Source organism: Pan paniscus, chromosome 7 (assembly GCF_029289425.2).
Source record: "Pan paniscus chromosome 7, NHGRI_mPanPan1-v2.0_pri, whole genome shotgun sequence".
NCBI lineage: Eukaryota > Metazoa > Chordata > Mammalia > Primates > Hominidae > Pan > Pan paniscus.
In genome coordinates this window covers 29026361-29046337 of record NC_073256.2, presented here as the reverse complement: position 1 = coordinate 29046337, position 19977 = coordinate 29026361, and the positions used below count along the sequence as shown (strand labels likewise).

Here is a 19977-nt window from a genome sequence, read left to right as displayed (position 1 = left end):
AAAAATAAAATATATTGCAGAAATGAAGTCAGGAAGTGTTATAGGGGTCATGTAGTACTTGTAAGACCACTGGTATTGTCTGAAATTCAAGCAGGCTGCAGAAATTTGGGTAACTAAAAGGAAAGCAGATGCTAATAGAAGACAATGAAGAAAGGGCCTCGAAGACATTTCAGAGACCTTGGCTGGTGGCAGCCCCTCCCCTCAAAGCCCTGGAGGCCTAGGAGGGAAGAATGGTTTTGTGGGCTGGGCCCAGTGCAAGCACAGGACAGTGCTCACAGCATTCTAGGTCTCAGCCACTCCAGCTCCAGCCATGGCTAAAAGGGCCCCAGACATAGTTTGGGCCACCACTTTAGAGGGTGCAAGCCACAAGCCTTGGCAATTTCCATGGGGTATTAAACCTGCAGGTGCACAAAGTACAGGAGTACACTGCTGATAAAGGTGTACCTGAGACTGGGCAATTTACAAAAGAAAGAGGTTTAATTGGACTTACAGTTCCACATGGCTGGGGGGAGGCAGAAGACAAAAGGCATGTCTTACATCACAGCAGGCAAGTGAGAGAATGACAGCCAAGCAAAACTGGTTTCCCCTTATCAAACCATCAGAACTCGTGAGACTTATTCACTACCATGAGAACAGCATGGGAGAAACTGCCCCCATGATTCAGTTATCGCCGCTGTGTCCCCTCACAACATGTGGGAATTATGGGAGTACAATTTGAGGTGATATTTGGGCGGGGACACGGAGCCAAACCATATCAGAAGCCTTTGCCTGGATTTCTAAAGATGTATGGAAAAGCCTGTATGTCCAGTAGAAGTCTGCTGGGATGGAGACTTCATGGCGAATGTCTACTACAGCAGTGCAGAGGAAAGTGTGGGGTTGGAGCCCCCACAGAGTCCACACTGGGGCACTGCCTAGTGGAGCTCTGAGAAGACAGCCACCATCCTCCAGACTCTAGAATGGTAGATCCACTGACAGCTTGCACCCTGAGCCTGGAAAAGCTGCAGGCACTCAACACTGGCCCTTGACAGCAGCCACGGGGACTGACCCTTGCTTCCAAAAGAAAATAAATTGTTCTACCATAAAGACGTGTGCACTCATATATTTATTATAGCATTATTTGCAATAGTAAAGACATGGAATCAACCTAGATGCCCATCAATGTTACAGTGGATAGAGAAAATAAAGTATATGTACACCATGGAATACAACACAACCATAAAAAAATTATGTCCTTTGCACCAACATGGATGCAGCTGGAGGCCATTATTATAAAATAATGCAGGAAGAGAAAACCAAATACCATATGTTCTTAGTTATAAGTGAGAACAAAGCATTGGTTACACATGGATGTAAAGATAGGAACAACAGATACTGGGGACTCCTAGAGGGGGAAGGGAAGGTGGGGACAAAGGCCTGAAAAACTATCTATTGGGTATTATGTTTTCCATCTGGGTTACAAGATTATTCATACTCCTCAGCATCACACAATGTGCCAATGTAAAAACCTGCACATGCATCTCCTGAATCTAAAATAAAAGTTGAATTTTTTTTTTAAATGAGCAAAGATCTGGCTAACACTGTGAAACCCTGTCTCCACTGGAAAAAAAAAAAATACAAAAAATTAGCTGGGCATGGTGGCGGGTGCCTATAGTCCCAGCTACTTGGGAGGCTGAGGCAGGAGAATGGTGTGAACCTAGGAGGCAGAGCTTGCAGCGAGCCGAGATCACGCCACTGCACTCCAGCCTGTGTGACACAGCGAGACTCCATCTCAAAAAAAAAAAATATGCAAAGATCTGAGTAGACATTTCCCAGAAGAACAGATACAAATGGCCAACAAATATATGAAAAAATTCTTACCATCTCTAATCATCAGGGGGATGTAAATAAAAACCACCATGAAATATCACCTGATAGAATAGCTATTATCAAAAAGATGTATAACAAGTATTAGTGAGGTTGTGGAGAAAAGATAACCCTTGTATACTTATGGTGGAAATATAAATTACTATGTCCATTTCAGATAACAGTATGAAGGTTTCTCAAAAATTTTTAAAATAAAACTACCTGCTGATGAGGCTGTTGAGATATAAGAACACTTTTACACTGTTGGTGGGAATGTAAATTAGTTCAACTATTGTGGAAGACAGTATGGTGATTCCTCAAAGACCTACAACCAGAAATACCACTTGACCCAGCAATCCCATTACTGGGTATATACCCAAAGGAATATAAATCATTCTATCATAAAGATACATGTACACATATGTTCATTGCAGCACTATTCACAATAGCAAAGACATGGAATCAACCCAAATGTCCATCAGTGACAGACTGGATAAAGAAAATGTGGTACGTATACACCATGGAATACTATGCAGCCATAAAAAGGAATGAGATCATGTTCTTTGTAGGAACATGAATGGAGCTGGAAGCCATTATTCTCAGCAAACTAACCCACGAACAGAAAACCAAACACTGCACGTTCTAACTTACAAGTGGGAGCAGAACGGTGAGAACACATGGATATTAGGAGGGGAACAACACACACTGGGGCCTGTTGGGAGGCAGGTGGAGAGAGAGTATCAGGATAAATGGCTAATACATATATGCAATGGAATATTGTTCAGTGTTACATAATAACGAAACCCTGTCATTTGTGACAACATGGATGGACTTGGAGGGCATTACGTTATATGAAATAGGCCAACCACAGAATGACAATTACTATATGATTTCACTTGTATTTGAAATCTAAAATAGACAAACTCACAAAAGCAGAGAGTAGAATGGTGGTTGCCAGGGGCCGTGGTGCTGGGGAAATGGGTAGATGTGGTTAGAGCACAAAGTTTCAGATATACCACATAAGTAAGTTCTGGAGGTCTCGTTTACAGCATAGTGCTGACAGCTAAGAATACTGTATTACATACTTAAAATTTGCTAAAAGGGTAGATTTTGTATTCTTACCAATATTTCTTACCAAAAAAAATAATAATAATAAAGGGGGGGGACTTAGGGAGGGGAAGGATATGTTTATAATCTTGATGGTAGTGATGTGTTCATGGTGTATACTTATCCCCAAACTCACTGAGATGTACACCTTAAATATGTACAGCTTTTTAAATGTAATCATAGCTCAACAAAGTCGGTTAAAAAAAAACAAGAGGGGGTTGGTTAAAAAACTTAAAAGGAGGGGTAGATGTTCCCTTGTTTTTCTCTCTTGGCTTTTTTCCTTCCTGCTGCCTGGAATTCAAAAATGATAGGTGGGGATTTAGCAGCCAAACTAGAGCCTCTTCTAAAGTATAGCAGAACAGAGAGCTGGAAGGGGCCTGTGTCCCTAATGAATTTGGCAAGTATCTGTACTAGCCATGGTAGGTAGAACTATAGATTTAAGTGAGGGAGAAACAAACTTCTGCCTTGTTTAAACCACTTTGTTCAGACATTAATTTTATATACATATAGAGAACATATGCTCCTTTATGAGTAGGAAAAATGTTTATGCTATATGGTCCATGATGGGTGTTCAACAATGTAGGATGAGGCTGATTATGATGACAATGGTGACAAATAGCATGAAATAATAAGCAATGAAAAAAAGTGGCCTAATAGTTGTGTATGGTTACTTTATTTAAAGATTCTGCTGCTAATATCATTCAACGTATTTGTATGCTGCTGGGAGTTTTATTAGATGTAGACTAAGAAAGTTTACATTATTTAATGAAAAATAATTGACCAATTTTTTTAAAAAAATAAAAATATCATGAGATGGTACTAAGCATCTGTATTGCAAAGTAACTCTCCCAGTTGATTTTCTGCATAGTAATGATTGAGAATCCCCTGACCTAGATCCAATAGATCTCGACCTTTATAGGTGCTATCAAGGAAGCACCTAAGGAAGACAATTTTCCTGACTACATCCATACCTCCAGTTAGTAATAGATCTAGAGATCTAGAACCCAAATCCAGACCTCCTGCCTCCATGTGCGGTGGTCTTTCGCTGTTGTTTTGTTCCACTTGGTGAAGAGGATTTGAGAATAAATAGCCACATGATTCAACTCCCTCCTCAGTTCTGAGGAATATAGCCTTGTCCTAGCAAGCAAGAAGTTCATACAGTAGTGGATGAGGCAAATATACATTCACTAATCTAACATACAAGGCAGTAAGTACTGTAACATAGACAAAGCACTTTGGAGTTTCAGACCAGGAGCAAGTGGGGTGATTAATTCTTAGCTAGTAAAGTCTGGGAAGTGTTCACTAACAAAATGTCTGGTCATTAATGAAACCAACTGGTTTCTCAACACAGTGTAATTTATTGTAACAATATATATGGTTGTTTGTTCATAAACTTTCATCTTTTGCGAAAATGTTTGTAGCTTATGTCCCCATTTAACAAGGTTTTCTGGCCAAAACTGTGCACCCACATCATTCTAATGAACTGGCTGCCCAATAAAAAAAAGGATTCTCAGTCTTCCCATAAAAGCAATTTTGCGTGCATAGGACACCTCTATCTATGAATATCCCTAATGAGGTACAGAAAGACTTTTATTATTCAAATAGAGACATTCCACTGGTGCTACAGAGCCTCATATGGAAGTTTTCTCTGCCTCCTGGAAATGAAGCCAAACTTTCTTCTTTCTTCAGCCGTGAGGATTGCTGTCCTCCTCTTCACCATTTTCTTCTTTATGAGCCAAGTTCTACCAGATAACAAAATAAACTTGGTAAGAGTAGAATGCCTAACACCTTACATGGATTCAATACTCAAAGAGAAATCACCATCACCTATGACCAGAAAAGGGGGTCTCAGGAAATCTGGAAGACTCATTGGCTGAGAGGCCTGCAGCCATCTAATTCGTTAATTCTCCACAGCAACTCAGTTAAATGAAGTCAGTGGTGTTTCAAGTCTTTCAAACCCTCTTATTCCATCTCCAAATTAGGCAAGTTTACTAGCAGTTACTAGACCTCAGAAATTAAAAATCAGGCATTATTCTACTAAATTTTTGTCTGCAAAGCTCCTCTAGTTTCTTTTGGCAAAAGTTAGTTATCCTAAGAACTGGCATAAGAGCTATGCCAAAGCTGTGGTAGGCTCAGACAGAAGGGATTGGTGGAAGAAGTCTCTTTGAAAATATTATTATAATCTAAGAAATCTTTAACCTATTGCTCCCCAATACTGTTGGTCCCTGGGGCTTGACTTTTCCCCTTAAGTCTCCATCTCCATCCCTGGCTTTCCCTCTTCCTTCTCAGCATCTAGTCTTGTAATGTAGAATTTAAACACAGGAACCAGGGATGATCCCACACCAGAGCATAGCCTACTGCATTCAGCATGCGAACATTAATTACAGGTATAAGGCCCCTTTGCACAGACATGCTTTGGAGAAGTGTGTATAGGACTTCTTGGATTTACCCAAGGTGGTTACCAGACACCCAAAGTAGATTCAAAAATTTTCTGGAACTCCTGAACATGTGTATTCAAGGATGAATAAGCAACTTATTGCCTCTTTTTTGCTGTTTTATAGAGAAAAAAAATTAAGGCCCTGGAAACTGAACTGCTTTTCCCAGCAGTGGGGTAAATGTCAGAGTCAATGCTTTGTTTTAATATCCTGGCTTTCCCTATACATCCTACCCTGGAGTTCTGTTCCTTTGTATGACTTTCTAAAGCCTGAAAAAAGGTGATACCATATCCAATTATATTAACTCGGTAGCACACAACATCGGGGACTGATATAAGATTATTATCCTTGTGGCATTACTGAAGTCCTGTCTCACTAGTACTTGTTAAATAGTCACCCTGGCTAAATACATGGGTTTGATTTTTTTTAATCAGTTAAAAATATTTTAAAATATGTGTCTTACATATATAACCCCAGAAAATCAATGCTTTTAATCAAGGTTTAAAAATTCCAAATTTGGATAAACAAATTTTGTTTTGTTTTGTTTTCACTGTCACTCAATCAAAATAGAAGCAACTAATTGGATAGAACAGCACAGGCAGTAGCATTACTCACAGTCAAAAATGGGATGCAACAAGACTGGAGAAGAAAACACAGGATGGTGCTAAAGAATGCAGCCTAATGAAAGGTGGCATCTCCTCTGGATGTCCTTAGGTAGACATTGAAGCAGAACTGCCAACTTTTTGTAGAAGGCTAGAGAGGAGAGGAGGACACAGAGAGAGGGCAAGAGTGGAAAATAGAATGAGGCTCAGAATACCAAGCCTTAGTGCTGTCCCTATCATCTGCCTCACTCGATCACTGGGTAATCTTGGGCAAGTTTCTTCCTTTCCATCAGCTTATTTCCTCATCTTTAAGGTAAGTGACTAGACAAGACAGCCTATGTTCATTGTAACTCTATCTTTTGTTCCTAAAGCAAATGACTGGAAAAGACACAGTGTCCACAACTTGCAATACACAAGGTTTACAAGCAAAGAACAAATGAAAACGAAAGATTTTTAAAATCCCTAATGTTACTTGAATTCTTACAAATGAACAATGGTACATCATAATTTTAAAAAGCCTTTTGTAATTTCAATTTTTAAAAATAATTTCAACCTTTATTTTAGATTCAGGGAGTGCATGTGCAGATTTGTTACATGGGTATATTGTGTGATATTGAGGTTTGGGGTATGAATAACTGTCACGCAGGTAGGGTGTACCCAAAGGGTAGCTTTTCAGACTTTACTCCCTCTCCCTCCCCTCCTGGTAAGACCCAATCTCTCTTGTTCCCATTTTTATATCCATGTGCACTCATTGCTCGGCTCCCCCTTGTAACTGAGAATACGTGGTATTTGTCTTCCTGTTCCTGAGCTAATTTGCTTAGAATAAAGTCCTCCAGCTACATCCGTGTTGCTGAAAAGGACACAATTTTGTTCTTTTTATGGCCGCATAGTATTCAGTGACATATATGTACTACATTTTCTTTATTCAATCCACTGTTGATGAACACCTAGTTTGATTCCATACCTTTGCTACTGTGAATACCACTGTGATGAACATACAAATTTAGGTCTTTTTACAAGACTGATTTATTTTCCTTTGGATATACACCCAGTAGTGAGATTACTGGGTCAAATGGTAGTTCTGTATTAAGTTTCTTGAAAAGTGGTTTGAAAATATAATGCTCAATAGAATCAGGTATAGTAAAATAGTACACATGATTCAAAGAGCTGTGAACTGAGAGTAACAACAAATTTCCGCACAAACATATTGCAAGTTAGAAAATAGCTGTATTTTAATCAATTATTCCACAATCATTTACTGAATAGCTATTATAAGCCAAGACTTTAATCAGATTCTGGAATATACATACAGAGGAGAATAAGATACTATTCCTGCCCTCAAGAAATTCATTATCAAGAATTGAGGTCAGATGGGAAAACACCACCTGTAGTAGAATGCAAGAAGTACTACCACAGAGGGATGTTCAAGAGTGATTTATCACATATCACAAGTCAGGTCAGTGGTTCATCCTCTACACTATACTAATCTCTTATGACTCTTCCAGCTGCAAAGGGCCAATTTTAGCAGAAGGCCAGTGGGCTTGGGTACTACTATACATAGTAGCTGACTACTTACAGATAAAAGGAAGAGATGGAAAGCTCAGGGATCAAAAAACTCAGATTTCAGCTTGTTTCTACCAAGTGGTCAACATTTAGAATTACCATTGTCTTCAGAAAAGCATGACCTGTATTTCCCAATTTGCATTACAGATATAAATATGATGTTGCATATATTTGGTCTTCACATCAATCCACTAACTGCTTTGTGACCATTGAAAAGTTTAATTGAATCTAATACATTTGGATTTCAGTTCAATTAAATAGGCATTTATTGAATGTTTATTAAAATTGCTGTACTGATTGAAAGCTATTCTAGAATTGGCTTTTGTGTTCCAGAATAGAAAAAAAAAATGTGCTGGTTTTTATACCTCTCTTATTGCCAAGAAGTTATCATGGAAAAGGTGCTCTGTGTTACATACAAAGACTGTTCAGAATTAAAACACTTTTCAAACTAAATACCTCAGAGTGTGTGGCCTATTCCCAGAGCAGTGATATCTTAGGACATAAATGACATACTATTCAATGTTTTCAACAAGTATAGTTTTTGAGCCTTTAAGAAGACTTTTAATGTTTCACTCTTAATATATGCAATGGTTTCTAGAGAAAAATTGCAACCTCAAAGACCAGTGCCAGAGACATAAGTAGTGAGTGAAGTCTCAGGGTGTAACAAGTACTGGCACAGATATATTTGTGTATTAAACTCATAGGAATATTGTTCCCTTCCACAAGAAAAATATCCTCTCTAACAATTAAAGTATATTATCTTTTAGGTCTATATTTCAGTTCTTCTTTTGAAAGATACATCTATTATAATCTATCATATATATATAGAGAGAGAGTGTGTGTGTGTGTAGGAATAAAAACAGATGAGCCAAAAGAGATTTTCTTCTCTTTCACTCCAGGAAAATCCATAGTACAGGACATTATATTTTTTTAAAAGGCTGAAATCTCCCATCAGTGTTAGAAGATAATAAGGAAGAAATAAACTGAAACTTGCATGCTCTAGAACTTGTAAAGGGGAGCGGGCTACTCACCTCCAGCCTTTTGTCATGTAGGTGCACCCAATATTCTCAGATTTTTCAAGAACATCAAAAAATCCAAATTTTTGTGTGATAGCAGATTTTTAAGTGTTTAAGAAATCAAATAACACACAAACACACACACACACACACACACAAATCCACACAAGATTATTTTCAGGCACTGCCCCCTACGTCCATGTAATTCAATACAAAGTAAAGAAAGACTGATGAATGGTTACAATAACCCTCTTCTGCATGTAGCCAGGGGCAAATTCAAGGAGATCTGCGATAGTCCAAATGGCTCCTGTCGGGACTTTTGCCTCGAAACAGAAATCCATGTTGGGAGATGTTTAAATAGCTGACCCTGCTGCCTGCCTCTGGGGCATCAACCAAGAATTGAGAGCACTACACCCAAAAAGGACTGAAGCCTGTTGTTTTCTGGAGGTTTTAGGTTCTCTTTTTTCTCTCTGCCTCTCCCTGTCTCCCTGTCTCCCTTTCCCTCTCTCCATTTTTCTCACAGGGATTATTATTGAATCCTCAAAAAAGAATAAACCAAAACCAACCAGCACAAAACCTCTTTTAAAAGTTTATATTACTGGCTGGGTGCGGTGACTCATGCCTGTAATCCTAGCACTTTGGGAGGCCAAGGTGGGTGGATCGTGAGGTCAGGAGATCAAGACCATTCTGGCCAACATGGTGAAACCCTGTCTCTTTTTAAAATACAAAAAATTTAGCCAGGCATGGTGGTGGGCACCTGTAATCCCAGCTACTCAGGAGGCTGAAGCAGGAGAATCACTTGAACCCATGAGGTGGAGGCTGCAGTGAGCCGAGATCCCGACACTGCACTCCAGCCTGGGTGACAGAGCAAGACAATGTCTCAAAAAAAAAAAAAAAGAAAAGAAAAGAAAAAAATAAGTTTATATTACATGTTATGACTTGATTACTGTTTGGTTTCCAGTATCCTTCTATCCCATCTAGATGAGCTCTTAGTTGAAAATGACCTACAGCAGGGTGGGGGAACTTTCAACCATACCTATTGCTTTTGTCTAGCACTGTAACCCTTCACCCTGCGTGTGGGAAGACCACTCCCCTTTTTTACTGGGAAAATGCGCCATCCTTTTCCATGCAGCCTTGCGGGGGTCTGTCTCTCCCTGATAAAGGTGCAGCACATGGGAAAATTGCACAATCAAGTCAACCAGACTTCACCAGAAATCTAAATTATAAAAAGAGTTGCACTCAGATTAAAGGCAATTTCTTCAGCACCCTTTTCGGAGGCAATTCCCTGGGTCTGTATATGTATGCCTGGCCAAGATTCAGGGAATTCCTTTACTTCCCAGCTTTCACTGGGCATAATCATTCAGCATTTTCTTCCATCTTTTAAAACACTGTATTGGCTTCTTATGGCTGCTATCATAAATTACAACAAACTTAGTGGCTTAAAGCAACACAAATGCATTATCTGACGGTTCTATAGGCTGCAGGTTTCAGATGGATCTCAGTGGGCCAAAATCAAGGTGTCAGCAGGGCTGAGCTTTCTTCTGGAAGCTCTGCAGTTTTCTTCCTGCACCTTTATCCCAGCAATGACAGGTTACTCCTGGGCACCATAGCTTCCTTCATCCATTTTCAAAGCCAGCAATGGAGCATTGAGTCCTCACATTCCATCATTCTGAATTCATCTTCTCCCCACTCTTCCATTTTTTAGGACTCATGATTACATTGGGCCCACCTGGATAATCTAAGATAATCTCCCTATTTTAAGGTCAGCTGATTAACAGCCTTAGTTTCACATGAAACCTCAATTCCCCTTTGCCTTACAAGGTGGCACATTCACAGGACCCAGGAGTTAGAATGTGGATAGCTTTGGTGGGAGACAGAGGGGACATTATTCTGCCTACAACAGCCACTGAGTGCTTTTACCACCTGTCACAATTTTGCTCCATTTAGACACAACTTTAGTGGCTTTGTGTGAAGAGATTCTCATTCATAGAGTTTTCTTTTTTGTGTAAAGTAGTGGGGGGCCTCCCCTTGGTCATTGAAAGAGTATAGAATCAAGATATTTAAAAGTATATTAGCTGGATTTTATTTTTCACTATGCCTGATTTGGCCAAGAAACAATGTTAAGTTATGTCACATGGACTACTTGAAATCTCAAAAAGTTCAAAACATTGGGTTCAAAATCTCAGAGATTGAGATATATTCCAACCAACTCAACCCTATGGAAGTGCCAAGTTTTCCTCAGTGCACTCTTGAAACTGCATCACCAATGGACCCTTTAATATATTTTTGCACTATATAACATTTATTTCTTAGAGTAAGTGCTTCCCTAGAAAAGAAGCAGTTTGGACACATATATTAAAGCCGTCACATAGAATATTATCCTCTCATTGCTAGGAGGTGGTCTTCAAGATGGCTGACTAGAGGTACCAGGCACTGTGTCCTCCCAAAGAAAGACCAAAACAGCAAGTAGATAATCATACCTTAAGAGGGCATGAAAGAGGGCACTAGAATTCAGCAGCAAAGTGACAAGGAATCTCTGAGGTATGGAAGGAAAGGAAAATGAAGCAGCAGCCCAGCCAGAATCAGCTTAAAGCCAGGACAGGCTCTCCAGTGTGGTGAAAAGGTAAAAAAGACAGCTCCAGTGGTCCATATTCCCACTGTGGACACTGCAATCCTAGCCAAGGGACAGTCTCTCAGCCCTCGCAGGCCCTGAGACTACTATAGGGAGCTGCCTGGAGTCTATGTGGTGGTCATTGTCCCAGAGAAGGAGTTGGCACTGGATCGTCTGCACCCACCCCCAGACACAGGCAGCTGTGGCACAGTGCCAATTTGAGAGCCCAGCCCCCAAAAGACTACATCCTGCCCTGGGGCCCAACAGCCCCTGCTTCTCCACATCTCTGGACCCTCAGTGACATTCCCTCATGTCCATCCAGAGGCCTGCAGAGTCACAATACCAGCTGAACTCACCAGTGTAGCTTGGTCCCCATCACTCTAGCCTACACAGTGTCCTTCACTCCAGGGAAGTGGCTGTGCCATTCACTAGGGAGGCTGCCCCCAGTGCAAAGGGAGCTGAAGCAGGCACTCTTCACAAGTGGAGAGTCACCTTCCCAGGACCACTGATACTGACAGCAATCCTGACCCCCAGGAGCAGGGCCACTGCACACCTGCAGGCATCCTCAGGGGACCTGGGGACTCGCCTGCCTGAGCACTATTCCAGGGCCAGAGCACAGGCCCATCCCACCCATTGCTGTCACTACCACTACCCAAGCTCGTTGTCCAGGACGCTGGGGATCAACCCACACTGCTCTCTGTCATTGGCACCTGTGCATGCCTTCTTGTGACCTGAGTATGAGCCCACCCAGCCTGGTGGTGCCTGTGCACATTGTCTGGGAGCCTGGGGATTAATCCACCATGCCTATCACCATCAAGTACCTGTGTGTCTCCTGAGAGCCTAAGGATAGGACTTCCCAGCCTGCCATAACCGCTGCCACCAGTGCCCACATATTTGCACCAGGTGAAAGCCTGAGGACTACTCTGTCCATCATGTTGCCATGACTGTTGGTGTCTGCACATGCCATCTGGGGTCACGAGAGTTGACCTGCTATGACTACTGCAATTGCTGATGCTACACATGCCTCCCAGGGTCTTGAGGGCATGCCTATCTACTTAGCTCACCACTGTCACTGCTGGCACTTGAGAAAGCCACCTGACTCATGCCTGTAATCCCAGCACTTTGGAAGGCTGAGGGGGGCAGATCACCCGAGGTCGGGAGTTCAAGACCAGCCTGACCAACATGGAGAAACTCCATCTCTACTGAAAACAAAATTAGCCGGGCATGGAGGCGCATGCCTGTAATCCCAGCTACTCGGGAGGCTGAGGCAGGAGAATTGCTTGAGCCCAGGAGGCAGAGTTGCAGTGAGTTGAAATTGTGCCACTGCACTGCAGCCTGGCCTACAGAGCTAGACTCTGTCTCAAAAACAAACAAACAAACAAAGAAACAAAAAAACACAACACATCTTTGCCGTGATGTCTGGTAAAGAGAAAGTGGTCAGCATTATTTGTTATTAGTATTAGTGTTGTCGTTGCCATTGCTTTGATTCACATGGAAATGGTTTGTAAGCTGTGATGCCTACTATTAATGTTATCTATCACAATTGTTAGTTATGTCTGGTATCTATTGCAACAACTAGATGAATGTAATCTTGGGAAAAAATTTTAAATTTCTTTAAGCTTCTCTCTCCTGATTTGTAAAATGAAATTTGTTGTACATGCTGTGTTTTTCTCAGCTATGCAGCTGTTCAGTTATTCCATATTTCAGTGCATCATTGGCTGATCAATCAATTTGGCCTACGTCAGCTCCAAGGGCATCCACTTCATCATCCTCCAGGTGGACTTGTAGCTTACCTGAGGCTGTTTGTATCAGACATCCAAGAAAGAGAAAGAGAAGGAACAGCAGCGTCATGATGGGAAATGAGTGGTCAGGATTATACGATGACCTTACAGCCTGAAGGTGGCTCTTTCTTCAGTGTACATCAATTGAGGAGGCCAAGTCATCTGGGAATGAGTTTGAATTCAGCTGGGAAACTAACACAGGAATAGAAAACCAAATATTGCACATTCTCACTTATAAATAAGAGCTAAGCATTGAGCAGACATGGACATAAATATGGGAATTATAGACACCGTGAACTACTAGAGGGTGGAGGGAGGAGTTGGGTTAAAAAACTACCTATCTGGTACTATGTTCAGTACCAGAGTAATGAGATCCATACTCCAAACCACCGCATAATAACATATTCCCATGTAACAAATCTGCGCATGTACCTACTGTATCTAAAATAAGTTGAAATTTTTAAAAAATGAACATACATAGAGTAAATGGATCTTTTTTGAAATAATTTTGGGTAACTAATACTTAAATCCAGAAGCAGCAGTTTATTGCACTTTTGTTTCATTTTAGCCAATTTCTACATGTATGTGGCTAAGCACACAAGGGCATGATACAAAAGTGGCAAAACAGATCTGCTGAGCTACCTGCAAATGCCTTTCAGAAATAAAATAAAGCATCCTTTAGTGGTGATGCTTCTTCTCAAGAGCAAATGACTCCACTCAAAGTAAATCACTGCAAAATTTAAAAAGAAGAAGAACAACAACAACGACAACAATTCAGCTAGAGAGAAAAAGCTTGCATTCCTGATTCAAATGTTCAAATTATGGCATGGGTGTAACCTGAGAATGTTCCATCTATGGACTCATGATTACAGATCCAAGTCGCCTCCTATTCAAATAGAAAGTCTTCACAATAATTTTGCATTTTCTGGTGGATTTTCATTTCTGCTTATGGCTCTGAGGTTTGGTGCCTTTTTTTCCCCAGAATAAATTATTATAAAATAGTGATTTTGAGGATTCATCCATTTATTCATTTATCCTCATTCATTTCATGTCCCTGCATCTATCAACTTTCCCTTTGGAAATATAAAGAAAACCACCCTTTAAAAATTTTTTATTTCTTCCATTCTATAAAGAAGTTTATTTTTAATGCCAGACCATGTAAGTGCATCTATTTTAAAATTGCATTTTGATTAAAATTGCATTTTGAATTCATGCAAGATTACTTTCTGTCAACTGCCTCTTTCCACACATCTATGGATTAAATTAACCAATATTTAATACCACTGACATTACATTATTTCAAGATCGACAGTGCTACATGAATCACTAAGGAGAGGTTAAATTCTCTCTCTTCTTTTCAAATTTCAGTAGTTTTTGGGGTACAGATAGTTTTTTGTTACATGGATGAATTATATAGTGGTGAATTCTGAGATTTTAGTACACCTGTCACCTGAGTAGAGTACATTGTACCTAATATGTAGTTTTGTATCCCTAGCCCTGCGGCCTTCTGAGTCTCTAAAATCCATCATATCACTCTGTATGCCTTTTTGTACTCATACCCTAGCTCCCACTTATAAATGAGAGCATATAGTTTTTTGGAAAACTACCCATTTTAGAAGCTAAAAAAGGAGAAGAAATTCTGTAAATGGAAATTACCTTTTTTCCTTGGTTGAGTTCAATGTTTGATTTTTTTTTTTTTTTTTTTTTTTTTTTTTTTTTTTGCTACCTGGTTAAAAGCGATAATTCTAGGCAGGCTCTTACCATGTCAAAGTTTTGCATAGATTACAACTAGGTGACACATTAGGGGCCAAAGAATTTCTTAATCTATGTAGTGCAATGCATTCTTATGGTAAAGGAATTAAACAGCAGAAAGTATACAAGGTAAAACACTGAAATTCCTCCTTGTCTCTTTCCCCCCCACATCTGTGTTGCTTTATATTGTTTCTACATCTCTCTCCTTCTCTACACTGTGAGCTTCTAAAGTAACAGGCACTGTCTGATTACCTTACTTCCTCAGCCCCTGAGAAGTACCTAGCAGAGATGAGGTACTCACGTATTTGTTTAAACAGATGAAACTTGAATGAAAGAATCAATACATGAATGAATAAATTGATGGACGGAAGAAGGAGGTAAGGAAGTGCTGTGGCCTGAATGTTTGAATATTTGTGTCTACCCATTCATCTGTTGAAATGCCAACCCCCAAGGTGGTGATGATATTACAAGGTGCAGGCTTTGAGGAGGTGATTAAGTCATGGAGCTGAAGCCCTTGTGATGGGATTGCTGCCCTTATAAAAAGAGGCCTGAAGGAGCTCGTTTGTACCTTTCTTCACATAACAACACAGAGAAGGAAGCGAGCTCTCTCCAGACACCTATGCCGGTGTCTTGATCTTGGACTTCCAACCTCGAGAACTGTGAGAAGTAAACTTCTGCTCTTTATAAGCCACCCTGTTTATGTTACTTTTTAATAGCATCCCAAATGGACTAAGGCAGAAAGGAAGGAAGAAAAGAAGGAAGGAAGGCAGGGAGGAAACTCAGGGATGCAGACCTTTCGACTTCTCTAACACTGGTCACCCTACATTAATAATCAGTATGTGTTGAGAAGCCAAAAGGTAGATTGTTGCTGAGATGTAGACATCAGAGATATCAGCCAAGCTCTGATGTAAGCTGTGGTCTTTGCAAAAATAGAGACAATTTTTTTTGTGCCTAAGAATAAAAGAGCTCTAAAGTCAGATAACTCTGGTTTCAAAACTTTTGCTCTGCCATTCATCAACTGAGTGATCTTGTGCAAATAATTCAACCTTTCAAAGCTCCAGTGTCTCCTGTTTATTTGGTGATGGCTATAGTGTCAACTTCCTACTGTTTGTCTCAGAAAAATAAAAAATCTTAGGAGGAGTCAATTGCTACCCAATACCTATCCACACAGATTTGTGTTTTAACTAGGATCACCACAAGAGTTTCAACCCCATCAAAAAGTGGGCAATGGATGTGAACTGACATTTCTCAGAAAAAGATATTTATGCAGCCAACAAACATGAAAAAAAGCTCATCATCATTGGTCATTAGAGAAATGCAAATGAACCTAACCAGTAAGAGGAACTTTTAAGTCAACTTCTGGATACCTGAAATCACACAAGATACTACTTTCCTCCATAAGGCCTGGAATGTCTCCAAAAAATCCCTAAAATTTAAAACTTAATAAGGACAACTTTTCCTTTTAGGGCCCATGGAATTAGAGGCTGGTAGGGAAACTTTGGCCATTTTGGGTGTGGGAGAAAGTTGTTCTTAGATAAGGCCTAAAATTGTAGGAACACACAGAATTTCACTTATTAAATGTTAGCATAACTTAAGTTTACATAATTTAATAAAATAATATAGAAACTCCTCTGTCACTCCAGTAAGAATGAACATTCTTGAACACCTATCACGTACCACGAATCTTGAAAGTGGTATCTTAGTTGACATCACTTTTATATGAGATAGGAATTTTCTCTGAGCAAGTCAATGCAGGTTATACAACTAGTGATTGAGCTGGGATTTGAACTATCCACAATCAAAACTTTTGCTTATTTTACAGTCTTTCTTGCTAAAAAAGAAAGATAATATTTTTTGAATAAAGGAACACATCTCTAGTGAGATAAACTAGTTCTGTCTGTTTGACAGCAATAGAGCTTGAGGTTTAGAGAATGAACAGGGTAGTGCACAAAAGGTTGTCTGAATTGCACTTCCCTAACAAAGGGGGAAAGTCTGCATCAGGTGGGTCATAGTGGGCCAAGTGGGTAAAGGTCAGTGCTCCCTAATCACTTCCCAAATGTTCCGCTTCTTAATACATTGCATTGGGGATTAGATTTCAGCATGAATTTTGGGGGAGAGACACAAACACTCAAACCACAGCAAATAATGATGGTGATAATAATACTGATAATAATAATAATAATACCACTAGAAAGTAAAGTGGCGGCTGAAATCTGTTTTCTACATTCCTGTCTCCTACACTTACACCCTGAAAGCAAGCCTCTTTATTGCCTCCCACCCCTTCTTTAACCCCAGTTGGCCCTACTGGAAACCCACCTTGCAGTTGGTTCCTCCACCCTCCACAGGCTGTGTGCTGTATGTCCCTTGGGGCAAGGACACCTGAGAGCAGCTCCAGTGACCACATAATTAAGGGTCATATCAACGGGCAGAGGCAGGCCTTAGTGAGGTCACGCAGAAGGCATTGTGATCCTATTGACAGAAGTCAGGTTTGAGTGGCAGTGAGGGAAAGAAGGGTGGTAGGATGTGGGGACTGTGTAGCACCCCTTTCATAGGCTTTCCCTGAAAAGCTGGGGAAATACAAAAGATGACAGCTCTTGTGTGTCCAATAAGTGTTTTTCTTTTAGTTGGTATAGATGCAGTAGAAGGGAATAAGAGATAGATTAGGTGAGAGAAAGAATTGCTGTAGTCCTGATGCGATTTGGCTCTGTGTCTCCACCCAAATCTCATCTCCAATTGTAATCCCCACATGTCAAGGGAGGGATCTGGTGGGAGGTGATTAGATCGTGGAGGCAGTTTCTCCCATGCTGTTCTTGTAATAGTGAGTGAGTTCTCATGAAATCTGATGGTTTAAAAATGGTACTTCCCTCTTCTCTCTCTCTCCTGCTGCCATGTAAGATGTGCCTACTTCCTCTTTGCCTTCTGCCATGATTGTAAGTTTCCTCAGGCCTCCCCAACCCTGCGGAAATGTGTGTCAATTAAGCCTACCTTTTTTTTTTTTTTGATAAATTACTCAGTTATTTATAGTGGTGTGAAATGGACTAATACAAGTACTGTCTATGAGTAAGCAAGGAAATGCGATCTACGACCCTTTCTCTCTTCTTCCCTCTTTACCCTTCCCACCTTTGTTCCCTCCTTTCCTCTCTCCTTCCTTCCCTCCCTTTTCTTTATTCCTCCCACCCTGCTTTCCTCCCTCTCCTTTCCCCCTCCCTTTCCTTCTTCCTTTTTCCATCCCTTCTGTCTTTTCTTACCATTCTTTATCTCTCTCTCTCTTTCAGTGCCCTGTCTTTTTCTTTTTAACTTCTCTTTCAATACATGCCAGGACAAGATAAAGGAATAGCGAAGCTAAAGTCATCTGAAAGCCAAAGTTGTGATGGAGAACAGTGAAGAGACCACATAGGGCACTTATGGCAAGGGTTCACTGTATAAAGTGCCCCAGGCATATTATGAGCCTCTCTAGGTGCCCCAAAACTCTTCCATTTAATTATAAAAGGATATACTAGTGAAGAGATAGCCAGAATTTCTATCCTTGAAATAAAATTAATCATTTTACTTCCATTTAAAATGGCACTTATCCCTTAAATATAGGCACCCCAGTCTTGCCAAGAAAAAGTGATGGGATCATCACAGGAAATTTCAGTCTGTTAGGTTGGGCCATGAACACATAAAACTCTGAAACCTCCTCTAAAGCTATACGTACCTTCAATGTTAAAGGGAAGGTGCTTAGTTTTCACAAACTGTTCAAATAGTCTATCTGGTCTAGAGAAAGAATTAGTAATAAACTACAATCTAACCTCAATTTATGTCAACCCTCTTGTTTCTCAGCTCCCTCTTATCTGGAGCAGGCAACAAGGATAAAAATGGCAAAGTGAAGAGCAGGTAACCAACATTCATAGCTGGTGGCTGACCAGCCAAGTGACCAGCCAAGATTGCTACCTTCTTAAGAGTCTGACACTTTCTACACAAATGCAGATTCTAAGAACGTACATTTTTGACCTCAGGTTTTTATGGATTATGATCTTTCACTTCTGGAACTCAGATGAGGATTGAAGGCATTAAAGGCAACCTGATGTTTTGCAAGGCAGCAATTTGCTGTTTTTGGGGTTTTTTGTTTTGTTTTGTTTTGTTTTGTTTTTTAAGAATAGCACTTTGTAGGTGTGTGATTGATTAATAAAGAATTAGACTTTGAACCATAAGAATAAATCTCTGACAGTACATATTTACTCTTTGCAAATTCTATGGAGGAAGTGCTTTTGGTGTAGGAATATCCTGGAGATATGAAATCACGGAATGGAGACATATGTCTTCCACCCTCACTTAAGACTGAATCTGTTCACAATAAATTGCAAGCTACAGATCTGAAATAAATGGGCTATTCATGTAATACCGAGCTCAGAGTGCCTTCTGAGGGAGGAAGAGTTATCATATGAGCCTTGCTCATTTCTAGGAAAAAAACATAGAAAGTTCAGTAACTTGTTGCGAGTTTTTCATCATTTTTTCTCCATTAAACAAATGTAGGCTTAGGTCTTTTGTGTTACTAATTTTATGCTCAATTCATGATTTGAAACTAGGATATAGTCGACCCTCTGTGTTGATCTGAAAATACTCAGGAAAAAAAAAATGTGTCTGGTCTGAACATATACAGGCTTTTTTTGGTCATTATTCCCTAAACAATATAAGTTAACACCCATTTACTTAGCATTTACATCGATTTAGGATTTACAGGTAATCTAGAGATGATGTAAAGTACATAGGAGGAAATGCAAAGGTTATATGACAATACCCATGCCATTTTATATCAAGGACTTCAGCATCTGAGGAATTTCATATCCACAGAGGACCTGAAACCAATCCCTCCCGGATACCAAGGAGCAACTGTATTTGTTAATTACTGCTGAAGTAGTAAATTGTCATTAACCTTAGTGGCTTTAAACAATGCTAATTAATTATCTTACAGTTTGGGGGAATAAAATATCCAAAATCAAGGTGTCAGCAAGACTGTGTTCCTTCCTAGAGTCTCTAAGTGAGAATCTTTGTTTGCTTTTTTGTTTTGTTTTGCATTTTCAAGCTTTAGAAGCTGCCCAACTTCCTTGGCCTGTGGCTTCTTCATCTCAAAGCCAGCAATGCCTGTCAAGTCATTCTAACATCACATCATGAAGACACTGACTGTTCTATCTCTTTCCAAATTTAATGATCCTTTTGATTACATTGGTCTCGTTCACCTAATTTAAGATAACCTCCTTATTTGAAAGTCAGCTGATTAGCAACTTT

At 40.1% G+C, this 19977-nt stretch overlaps 1 protein-coding gene and 1 pseudogene across 1 annotated transcript in view; one reads left to right on the top strand and one right to left on the bottom strand.

The window, feature by feature from the left end:
• The window catches only part of LOC134731035 (putative zinc finger protein 705G), a 30099-nt gene extending 13013 nt beyond the window's left edge, over positions 1 to 17086 (bottom strand). The window contains exons 1-2 of the mRNA XM_063607060.1: positions 17026 to 17086; positions 12970 to 13119 (exon numbers count right to left, since the gene is read on the bottom strand). The gene's annotated coding sequence lies outside the window, so the exon portion shown is untranslated. The remainder of the gene's footprint in view (positions 1 to 12969; positions 13120 to 17025) is intronic.
• LOC134730845 (beta-defensin 108B-like) lies at positions 702 to 10160 on the top strand (annotated as a pseudogene).
• Positions 17087 to 19977: the final 2891 nt, after the last annotated feature.